This window comes from Saimiri boliviensis, chromosome 14, assembly GCF_048565385.1.
Source record: "Saimiri boliviensis isolate mSaiBol1 chromosome 14, mSaiBol1.pri, whole genome shotgun sequence".
NCBI lineage: Eukaryota > Metazoa > Chordata > Mammalia > Primates > Cebidae > Saimiri > Saimiri boliviensis.
In genome coordinates, this window is record NC_133462.1 from 18,854,866 (window position 1) to 18,866,610 (window position 11,745).

Here is an 11,745-nt window from a genome sequence, read left to right on the forward strand (position 1 = left end):
CTCTGCCTCCCGGGTTCAAGCGATTCTCCTGCCTCAGCCTCCTGAGAAGTAAGCTATGTATAGGTGAACAGAGAGCTGCATAACTCTATATCCAGATGCAGATGAATGTTGTGGCTATGGTGGGTAAAGGAGTAGGCCAACTGTGAGTGTAACGACTTTGCCGAGGTAAGAAATTAGCAGGGCCTTAAATGAGGCTTAGAACTTTCCTGATAGATTGTCTCTTTCTTAAGTTGCTGTAAATCAGGAACGATTCCTGACCTTTGTTTTTAATTTTACCCATGTGTTTGAAAAGCATAACCCCATTATTTTGGAAATTGTCCCTTATTTGGGGTTTGGTTTATTTTTTTTCTGCATGATTTTGGTTATGGAATTAATACCACAGAAGTAACCTGGTGTTGGTCTCAGTGTATTACATCAGGAGACAGAACAACAGTTTGCTGCACTAGTGATTTTATTTTATTTTTTGAGAGTTTCACTCTGTCACCCAGGCTGGAGTATAGTGGTGTGATCTCGGCTCACTGCAATCTCTGTCTCCCTGGTTCAAACGATTCTCCTGCCTCAGCCTCCTGAGTAGCTAGGATTGCAGGTGCGTGCCACCACACCCGGCTAATTTTTGTATTTTTAGTAGAAACAAGGTTTCACCATGTTGGGCAGGCTGGTCTAGGACTCCTGACCTTGTGATCCGCCCACCTCGGCCTCCCAAAGTGCTGGGATTACAGGCGTGAGCCACCGTGCCCAGCCAGTAAATGTTAATGTTGATCACTGAAGGTGATTCCTGCTGGGTGTCTCCCTTGCATATGTAGAGGTACTAGTTTTGCAATTAACAAGTCCTTCAATATATCCTTGACTTTATCTTCACTGTCAGTTAATTCATTTGCTACTCAGGTGTATCAAATAATGAAATTATTTGGCTTGAGGGAATTATCGAACTGATCAGGAATATTATTTCAATAGTCCCCCACCACCAATGATTTTTTTTTTTTGACCCAAATACAACCTGATCCACTATAATATGTATTTTTGTAATGTAGCTGTAACTCTGACCTCCCTGTGGAGTCCCAGACCACAGCACTAACAATAGCAATAACCACTTTTGTTTTGGAGACAGTTTGTTCTTGTTGCCCAGGCTGGAGTGCAATGGCAAGATCTTGGTGCACTGCAAACTCCACCTCCTGGGTTCAAGTGATTCTCCTCCCTCAGCCTCCCGAGTAGCTGGGATTACAGGCATAAGCCACCACGCCTGGCTAATTTTTGTATTTTTATTAGAGACAGGGTTTCACCATATAGGCCAGGCTGTCTCGAACTCCTGACCTTGTGATCTGCCTGCCTTGGCCTCCCAAAGTGCTGGGATTACAGGAGTGAGCCACCACGCCGGCTGCAACAATAACTTACCAAGTACCCAAGTTTCATGGCTAGTCAATGATGAAGAAGTGTTTGAACCCATGACTGTTTAATTTTACTGTGAATTTGCTTAGCAGACAGTAGTGCTTTCATGTAGATTTTGCAAGTGCAAAGCCAAAATCTCAGATTTAGTACCTGAAGGTAAATGGTAGATATTAGATAATCATCTCTTCTATGATCTTTGGAGGTGACCATGATGCTCATAGAGGGGTTGAAAGGGGCAGACGGAGCTGAAGGATGTGACACTGGGATCAGGTTCTTTTCCTGAGCCCTCCAGTTTAGAAGACAGCATTCTCTCGCATACCCAAGGAATTTCCAAAGATCTCCCATTGTACCTTTTCTAGTGGAGATGATCTTCACCTCTTTCCTCCCAAGTATCTCCTTAATCCCAGCACTTTGGGAGGCTGAGGCAGGTGTATCACAAAGGTCAGGAGTTCAAGACCAGCCTGGCCAAGGTGGTGAAACCCTGTCTCTACTAAAAATACAAAAATTAGTCAGGCAAGGTGGCAGGAGCCTGTAATCCCAGCTGCTTGGGAGGCTGAGGCAGGAGAATCGCTTGTACCAGGGCGGTGGAGTTGCAGTGAGCTGAGATTGAGCACTGCGCACGACTCTGGGATTACAATCCTGTGCCACCACGTGGCTTATTTTGTATTTTTAGTAGAGTTGGTGTTTCTCCATGTTGGTTTCTCCAGGCTGGTCTCGAACTCCTGACCTCACGTAATCCACCTGCTTCAGCCTCCCAAAGTGTTGGGATTACAGGCGTGAGCCACCATGCCTGGCCAGATAGGTAGTTTTCTAACTCACCCCCTCTCCCTCTACCCTCTAGTAGTCCAGTGTCTATTGTTCCCATATTTATGTCCTTGTGTGTATATTCAGCTCCCACTTATAAGTGAAAATGGGTGGCACTTGGTTTTCTGTTTCTGCATCAACTTGATTAGGATTATGACTTCCAGCTCCATTCATGTTGCTGCAGAGAACATGATTTCATTCTTTTTTATGGCTGCATAGTATTTTATGGTGTATATATACCACAGGGTGTCCAATCTTTTGGCTTCTCTTGGCCACATTAGAAGAAGAATTGTCAGGCCGGGCGTGGTGGCTTAAGCCTGTAATCCCAGCACTTTGGGAGGCCGAGGCAGGAGGATCACGAGGTCAAGAGATCAAGACCATCCTGGTTAACATGGTGAAACCCCGTCTCTACTAAAAATACAAAAAATTAGCGGGGCATGGTGGCGCATGCCTGTAATCCCAGCTACTCAGGAGGCTGAGGCAGGAGAATTGCCTGAACCCAGGAGGCGGAGGTTGCAGTGAGCCGAGATCGCGCCATTGCACTCCAGCCTGGGTAACAAGAGTGAAACTCCGTCTCAAAAAAAAAAAAAAAAAAAAGAACTGCCTTGGGTCATACATAAAATACACTTAACAATTGATGAGTTAAATAAATAAATAAATATCCCCCAAAATCCCATAATATTTTTTAAAAATTTATGAATTTGTGTTGGGCTGCATTCAAAGCCATCCTGGGCCACATGCAACCTATGGGCCATGGTTCAGATGAGCTTGATGTACCACATTTTCTTTATCCAATCTCCCCTTGATAGGCAGCTGGATTGATTCCATGTCTGCTATTGTGAATGCTGCTGTGATAAACATACATACAAGTGCATGTGTCTTTTTGGTAGAATGATTTCTTTTGGGTAGATACACAGTAATGGGATTAGTGGGTCAAATGGTAGCTCTGTTTTAAGTTCTTTGAGAAATCTCCAGGCTGCTTTCCACACTGGCTGGACTATTTTACACTCTCACCAACAGAGTATAAGCATTCTTTTTTCTCCACAGCCTCACCAGTATCAGTTTTTGTTTTTTTTTTTCCGTGTTGGAGTCTCGCTCCGTCTCCCAGGCTGAAATGTAGTGGCGCAATCTCAGATCACTGCAACCTCCTCCACCTCCCGGGTTCAAGCAATTCTCTTGTCTCAGTCTCCGGGGTCACTGGGACTACAAGCGTGCGCCACCATGCCTGGCTAATTTTTTGTTATTTTTAGTAGGGATGGGGTTTCACCATGTTGGCCAGGCTGGTCTCGAACTCCTGACCTCAGCTGATCCACCCCACTTGGCCTTTGAAAGTGCTGGGATTACAGGCTTGAGCCACCATGCCTGGCCTTTTTTTGTTTTTTTTTTTGAAATAGGGTCTCACTATTTTGCCCAGGCTGAAGTGTGGTGGTATGATCTTGGCTCATTGCAACCTCTGGTTCCCTGGTTCCAGGGATTCCTCCACCTCAGCTTCCCTAGTACCTGGGACTGTAGGTGCACACCATCACACCTGGCTAATTTTTGTATTTTTGTAGAGATAGGGTTTCACCATATTGGTCAGGCTGGTCTCGAACTGCTGACATCAAGTGATCCACCTGGGTTGGCCTCCGAAAATGCTGGGATTACAGGCATGAGCTACCATGCCTGGCCTAATTTTTTAATTTTCTGAAGAGACAGTGCCTTGCAATGTTGCCCAGAATGGTCTCAAACTCCTGGCCTCAAGCAGTCCTCCAGTGCTGGCTTCCTAATGTGCTGGGATTACAGATGTGAGTCACCACACCCAGCCCATTCTTTCTTTTATATTGAGTATTCAGAATTTTTTAAAATGTATTTTACATCCACAACATCTCTCAATGTGGACTAGCAATCTTTCTTTTCTTTTTTTTTTTTTTTGGAGACTATAATTTTTTTAAATGGGGAGTCAGTAAACACAAGAAACAACCCCTTGAGGGAGAGACCCCCACACCCTTAGTAACCCCTGGGGGGAGACTGTTCCTGCCCTCTCTTCTCTTTCTGTCTCTTGTATTCCTTTAATATGGAGAATCATTTCCAATTCCTTAACATCTTGCCCTGATTTTTTTCTGTCTTATATTCAAGGGTAACAGTTTTCCTCTCATCCTCACTGTAGTCTTTTCCCACTGACGTGACATGCCTTTTTGTCTTGGTTGGGCACTTATCTGTAATACAGGAATGATTGTTTTCTTTGATACATTAACGACTTAGATGCTTTTTCTCTTTTCTAAAATATGTCTTTCTTAACAGAATTCCAAATTCTAGAATTAAACTACAAAGCATATTTTTAAAGGTGTGTATAGAGCTTATGTTTCTGCCTTGATTTTTAAAATAACATTTAGGTCTATATATTTTAGGATATAAGATCTCACTCTACATGTTGCTTTGCTTCATTGAACATTTTTGGTGATTATTTTTATTTTCTGTGTATTTTAGAATTTCCATTAAGCTATATTCTCATATCAAAAATGAAATTTTTTTTTTTTTTTTTTTTTTGAGGCGGAGTTTCACTCTTGTAACCCAGGCTGGAGTGCAATGGCGCGATCTCGGCTCACTGCAACCTCTACCTCCTGGGTTCAGGCAATTCTCCTGCCTCAGCCTCCTGAGTAGCTGGGATTACAGGCACACGCCACCATGCCCAGCTAATTTTTTATGGGTTTCACCGTGTTGGCCTGGATGGTCTCGATCTCTTGACCTCATGATCCACCCGCCTCGGCCTCCCAAAGTGCTGGGATTACAGGCTTGAGCCACCGCGCCCGGCCTTTTTTTTTTTTTTTTTTGAGACGGAGTTTCGCTCTTGTTACCCAGGCTGGAGTGCAATGGAGCGATCTCGGCTCACTGCAACCCCCGCCTCCTGGGTTCCGGCAATTCTCCTGCCTCAGCCTCCTGAGTAGCTGGGACTACAGGCACGCGCCACCATGCCCAGCTAATTTTTTTTTTCTTTTTTTGTATTTTTAGTAGAGACGGGATTTCACCATGTTGACCAGGATGGTCTCGATTTCTTGACCTCGTGATCCACCCGCCTCGGTCTCCCAAAGTGCTGGGATTACAGACTTGAGCCACCGCGCCCGGTCTGAAATGAAAATTTATTTTTACAAATTTATATTTGAGTGATAGAATTATTTTAATCTAGGAAAGGTTCATAACAAACGGGTGTAGCCACCGGGCGCAAGAATTATTTTAATCCAGGAAAGGTTCGTAACAAACGGGTGTAGCGACCGGGCGCAGTAGATCATGCCTATTAGTAATCCCAGCACTTTGGGAGGCCGCAGCGGGTAGATCACGAGGTCAGGAATTCAAGACCAGCTGGCCTAGATGATGAAACCCCATCTCTACTAAAAATACAAAAATTAGCCAGGCATGGGGATGGGCATCTGTAATCCCAGCTACTCGGGAGGCTGAGGCAGGGAATTGCTGATTGCTTGAATCCTGAAGGCAGAGGTTGTGGTGAGCTGAGATCGTGCCACTGCACTCCAGCCTGGGTGATAGAGTGAGACTCCATCTCAAAAAAAAATAAAAATAAGCTGGGCGCGGTGGCTCAAGCCTGTAATCCCAGCACTTTGGGAGGCCGAGGCAGGTGGATCACGAGGTCAAGAGATCGAGACCATCCTGGTCAACATGGTGAAACCCCGTCTCTACTAAAAATACAAAAAATTAGCTGGGCATGGTGGTGCGTGCCTATAATCCCAGCTACTCAGGAGGTTGAGGCAGGAGAATTGCCTGAACCCAGGAGGTGGAGGTTGCAGTGAGCCGAGATCACGCCATTGCACTCCAGCCTGAGTAACAAGAGTGAAACTCCGCCTCAAAATAAATAAATAAATAAATAAATAAATAAAAATAAAAAATGGATGTAGTGATTGTGTTCTTTGCTATGTTCGAATGAAAAATGATGAGGGAACAGGATGTTAGAGTTGCAATGAGAGAGGGTGGAAAGGAGGGAGTCCAGAGTCAGGCACACAGGTTTTCTGGAAGGCTTACATGGGACTGCTGTGGTTTGAATGTGTTCCCTCAAGTTCATGTGTTGGAAACTCAACCCCTAATGCAACAGTGTTGAACAGTGGAACCTTTAAGAGGTGATGAGGTCATGAAGGCTCTGCCCTCATGAATGGATGAAGGCAGAGTGGGTTAGTTATCTCAGGAAGTGGGTTCCTGATAAAAGCATGAGGTTGGCTTCCTTCCCTTTCTCTGTTTCTCACATGTGGTCCCTCTCTTGTTCCTCTTTCCACCTTCCACCGCAGGATGACACAGCAAGACCTTCACCAGGTGCAGGCCCCTCCCCTTCCCAGGGTCCAGAACTGTAAGCCAAATATCCTCTTGCTTATAAATCACCCAGTCTGTGATTTATTGTAGCAACACATATTCTGTTGTAGCAACACAAGCAGGCTGAAACAGGGACACTCAGGGCTCATCTCTCTACTTGATGGAGCACTCCCTGCGTGGTACCTTATATTCTTAGACCGGATGCTGTAAATGCTGTTCAAGTGCCTTGAAGGTTTTTTGTTTGTTTGTTTGTTTTCCCGAGACAGAGTCTTGCTCTGTCTCCCAGGCTGGAGTGCAGTGGCTCCATCTCAGCTCACCACAACCTCTGCCTCCTGTGTTCAAGCAGTTCTCTACCTCAGCCTACCAAGTAGCTGGGATTACAGGCAGCCACCACCACTCCAGCTAATTTTTGTATTTTTAGTAGAGACAGGGTTTCACCATGTTGGCCAGGCTGGTCTTGAATTCCTGACCTCGTGATCCACCCACCTTGGCCTCCCAAAGTGCTGGGATTACAGATGTGAGCCACTGCACCCAGCGCCTTGAAGGTTTTTATGTTTGAGGAGTTTACAGAGAAGCCCCTACAGCAGGCGTCCCCAAACTGCGGCCCCCTGAGGCCATTTATCCGGCCCCCCGCCGCACTTCAGGAAGGGGCACCTCTTTCATTGGTGGTCAGTGAGAGGAGCACAGTATGCGGCGGCCCTCCAACAGTCTGAGGGACAGTGAACCGGCCCCCTGTGTAAAAAGTTTGGGGACGCCTGCCCTACAGGCTTCAGGTCCCTTCTGCTGCTGCTGCTTTGCTCTTTAGTACCTCCTGTAACCTGGTGTTAAATTAGATCATAGTGTGGTCCTTGCACCAACAGTATCAGTGTCACTGAAAAACGTGCTGCAAATGCAGATTCACAGTCTGCACCCAGAATACTGAACCAGAAAGTCTAGGAGTGAGACCCAACAATCTATATTTAACAAGCACCCCCTAGGTGAGTCTGATGCACACAGAAATTTGAGATGCTGTGTTAGATGATGTTTGAGTTCGTGCTATCCGAATGACTGACACACATGTCGGCTCACTGGTTGGCCTTTGCACAGTCCTCTGGAGCCTCCTGGAATCCCCTATCCCTGTTGCTCCCTCTGGGAGTTTTCTAGTCCCTCTTACTTGAAGCATGTTTTTCAGAGCCCCGCACTACCCAGCTTGGATATCTGGTAAGTTCTGCGTCTGCATGTCCATATTTGTGACATTCTTGGAAGAGTGGCCCAGGCTGTGATTTGCCATCTACTGCTTCAGGCTATAGATGGTATTCAGAAGGGAGGGGAGATGCTATGTGCATGTTCTGAAGGGTTTCCCACTAGGCAGAAGAGACCAACCCTCTCCATAATGATTTGATGTTTACTTTATCTCATTGTTGACTTCACAGTATAAATACAGTTTGTGTAAACCTCTCTACTGTGCCATGCATACATATAAATATTTATGTGAACATGTAAAGTCTGCATGTGTGGGTGAATTCTCCACATTTTTGTCCATCATTATATATCTATGGTGTCTACCACATTCCTTTACCTTATTTTCTGTCATTGTACCTACTTCTACCTGAACACGTAGTAAGTATTTTATTAAAAATACACAAATACGGTTTCCTCTGTTGTTTTTTCCCCCTTACATCAGACCTTCCTCCTTCGTGGACTTCAGTGTGGGACCCGAAGGTATCGTGACCTTCTGGGAAGCCCCTCAGCTTTTCCTGGATTCATTCTTTCTCTCTCTCTCTCTCTCTTGCCAGCTCAGGCTGGAGCAATGGGTGTTGGGTGTTAAGCCAGGCTGTCTCTTTTTTTTTTTTTTTTTTTTTTTTGAGATGGAGTCTCACTCTGTGGCCTAGGCTGGAGTATGGTGGCAGCTCACTGCAATCTCCGCCTCCCGAGATCAATCAGTTCTCCTACCTCAGCCTCCCAACTACTCAGGAGGATCTCCGCTCACTGCAACCTCTGCCTCCCCAGATTCAAGTGATTCTCCTGCCTCAGCCTCCCAAGTAGCTGGGACTACAGGCACACGCCACCATGCCTGGCTAATTTTTGTGTTTTTAGTAGAGACAGGGTTTCACCATGTTGGTCAGGCTGGTCTTGAACTCCTGACCTTGTGATCCACCCACCTCGGCCGCCCAAAGTGCTGGGATTACGGGTGTGAGCCTCTGTGCCCAGCCTGCTGTCTCTTGACTGACCCCCAGTCTTGAACCCTGGAGTTCTCACATGCATGGATTTAAATGCTGTGTCTTTCTGAGGGCACATTGTGCCCATTTTCCTTCCCTCCCTCTGAAGGGGCTGTTTCCTGTGTTATCGACTTCTCATTTTAAAAATATTATATAAGCCGGGCGCAGTGGCTCACACCTGTAATCCCAGCACTTTGGGAGGCCGAGGCGGGCAGATCATTAGGTCAAGAGATCAAGACCATCCTGGCTAACATGGTGAAACCTCATTGCTTCTAAAAATACAAAAATTAGCTGGGCATGGTGGCGTGTGCCTGTAGTCCCAGCTACTTGGGAGGCTGAGGCAGGAGAATCTCTTGAACCCGGGAGGCGGAGGTTGCAGTGAGTGGTGATCCCGCCACTGCACTCCAGCTTGGCACCTGGTGACAGGACGAGACTCTGTCTCAAAAAAAAAAAAAAAAAAATTACATATATTGACAAATTAGATTGTACCACATAAATTGTGTTTGAAAAATATTTCAAAGAATATTTTTTCAGGCCGGGCGCGGTGGCTCAGGCCTGTAATCCCAGCACTTTGGGAGGCCGAGGCGGGTGGATCACGAGGTCAAGAGATCGAGACCATCCTGGTCAACATGGTGAAACCCCGTCTCTACTAAAAATACAAAAAATTAGCTGGGCATGGTGGCGTGTGCCTGTAATCCCAGCTACTCAGGAGGCTGAGGCAGGAGAATTGCCTGAACCCAGGAGGCGGAGGTTGCAGTGAGCCAAGATCGCGCCATTGCACTCCAGCCTGGGTAACAAGGGCCAAACTCCATCTCAAAAAAAAAAAAAAAAAAAAAAAGAATTTTTTTTTGCTTTTTATCTACTAAATTGTATATATTTATGAGGTACAAAGTGATTTTCCATACAGTGTGGAATCATTCAATCAAATTAATGTATATCCATTACCTCAAATACTTGACTTGTGTGTGTAATGAGAATGCTGTTTTATCACTTTCCCTCATCACCTGCGGATGTCTTCCATGCTAGGGACAGGAAACGCTCCACACTTGACTTTCCCTGATGTTTTCTTATCTGCTGTCAACCCCTGAATATACCCTCCAGGGTTGTGTGTCACCTTCTCTTCCCAGCCTGATCCTTGTCACCCACCTCCCCAAGGACTGTCCTTCGGGAGTGACTTTATGCACAGATCACATGCTCTTCCTGCCTCCTTCACCCCCATAAACCCCCCACCCCAGCCCCATCTGGTTATTTATTCTGTCTTTGATTTCCTGTTATTCTGTTAGTTTTCATCTGAAGGGTAACTGCTAACTCCTTAGTTTTCTGCCTTAATTTCTAAGTCATGGCTACTATCACGGTAAAAGTTTTCCTCTAGCCATGGTTTTAGTTTCATTCTGTAAGTCTTGGTTTTCAGTTTTTTCATTTGAAATTAATCTTTAATGACTTTTTTGACTCATTAGTGACATTAATTCCCTCTCTTCCTACCATACCACCCTCTGTATCCAAGATTCTGAGGTTCTTCGTTTTTTTGTTTTATATATATATATATATATATATATATATATATATATATATATATATATATACATTTTTTTTTTTTTTGAGACGGAGTTTTGCCCTTGTTACCCAGACTGGAGTGCAATGGTGCTACCTTGCCTCACTGCAACCTACACCTCCTGGGTTCAGGCAATTCTCCTGCCTCAGCCTCCTGAGTAGCTGGGATTACAGGCACGTGCCACCATGCCCAGCTAATGTTTTGTATTTTTAGTAGAGACGGGGTTTCACCATGTTGACCAGGATGGTCTCGATCTCTTGACCTCGTGGTCCACCCACCTCGGCCTCCCCAAGTTCTGGGATTACAGGCTTGAGCCACCGCGCCCGGCTTTGTAATAATTTTTACTTAAAACTTTAAGGTTTTCAAATTAGAAGTTTCTTCTATAAATGTATATAGAGCTAATAACTTATTGCTTTTTTTGGCACTACTCTTAAGCTGATATCTTTGGACACTGAGGTAGCCTCGTTCCCTAGGTTTAGATCCCAAATATTTTCACTGTTGCTTCTTCCAGTCTATTTCATGGTTTGCTGGTCAGTTTCTTTTAACTCATCAGTGACCCAGTGGTTGGTGTGGATTTTAATTTAAAAGAATATTTTTTCAATTTTTTGCTTTTGCTGATTTTTATATATGTTTAGTTAATTTTTAACTAGACATGTTCCCTTGATGGGTATGACATTTTTTTTTTTTTTTTTTTTTTTTTTTTTTTTTTTTTTGAGATAGAGTTTCGCTCTTGTTACCCAGGTTGGAGTGCATTGGCGCGATCTCGGCTCACCGCAACCTCCGCCTCCTGGGTTCAGGCAATTCTCCTGCCTCAGCCTCCTGAGTAGCTGGGATTACAGGCATGTGCCACCATGCCCAGCTAATTTTTTGTATTTTCAGTAGAGACGGGGTTTCACTGTGTTGACCGGGATGGTCTCGATCTATTGACCTCGTGATCCACCCGCCTCGGCCTCCCAAAGTGCTGGGATTACAGGCTTGAGCCACCGCGCCCGGCCTGACAAAATTTTTTAAAAATATAATTTAGATGGATTTTCACATCTCAAGCCAGTTAAGAGTGGGAAATAGGACTCCTTAAAGCACAGATATGACAGGTGGTTCAGATTCCCAAGGCTGACGCAGGTGAGGGTGTATCATTGAACCTGACACGCAGCACTCAGTGATAGTTATTATCTTTGATTTAAATGAATGCAGCTGTAAACGCTTTCTTAGGTGTCTTGTTGATGGTTAATTTCTGCGGAGTTTGATACTCCTTTTGCTGCCTATCACATGACCTTTATCACATGAGAGTCCCCTTGTCACTTGACCTGCTGTTATGTTATGTTTGATTTATTACAAATACCTTATCAGCCTGGGTCTCTCTTTACTCCCTTTGTACACATACATCTAAACATAGAGATCTGGATTATATCAGGATCCCACATCCTCACTGCACCCTCCACCACCATATCTTTCTGAAGTTTTCTAGTCCCTTCTATTCGTTTGTGCTCCTTAAAGCCCAGCCCCTGCCTGGTGTGG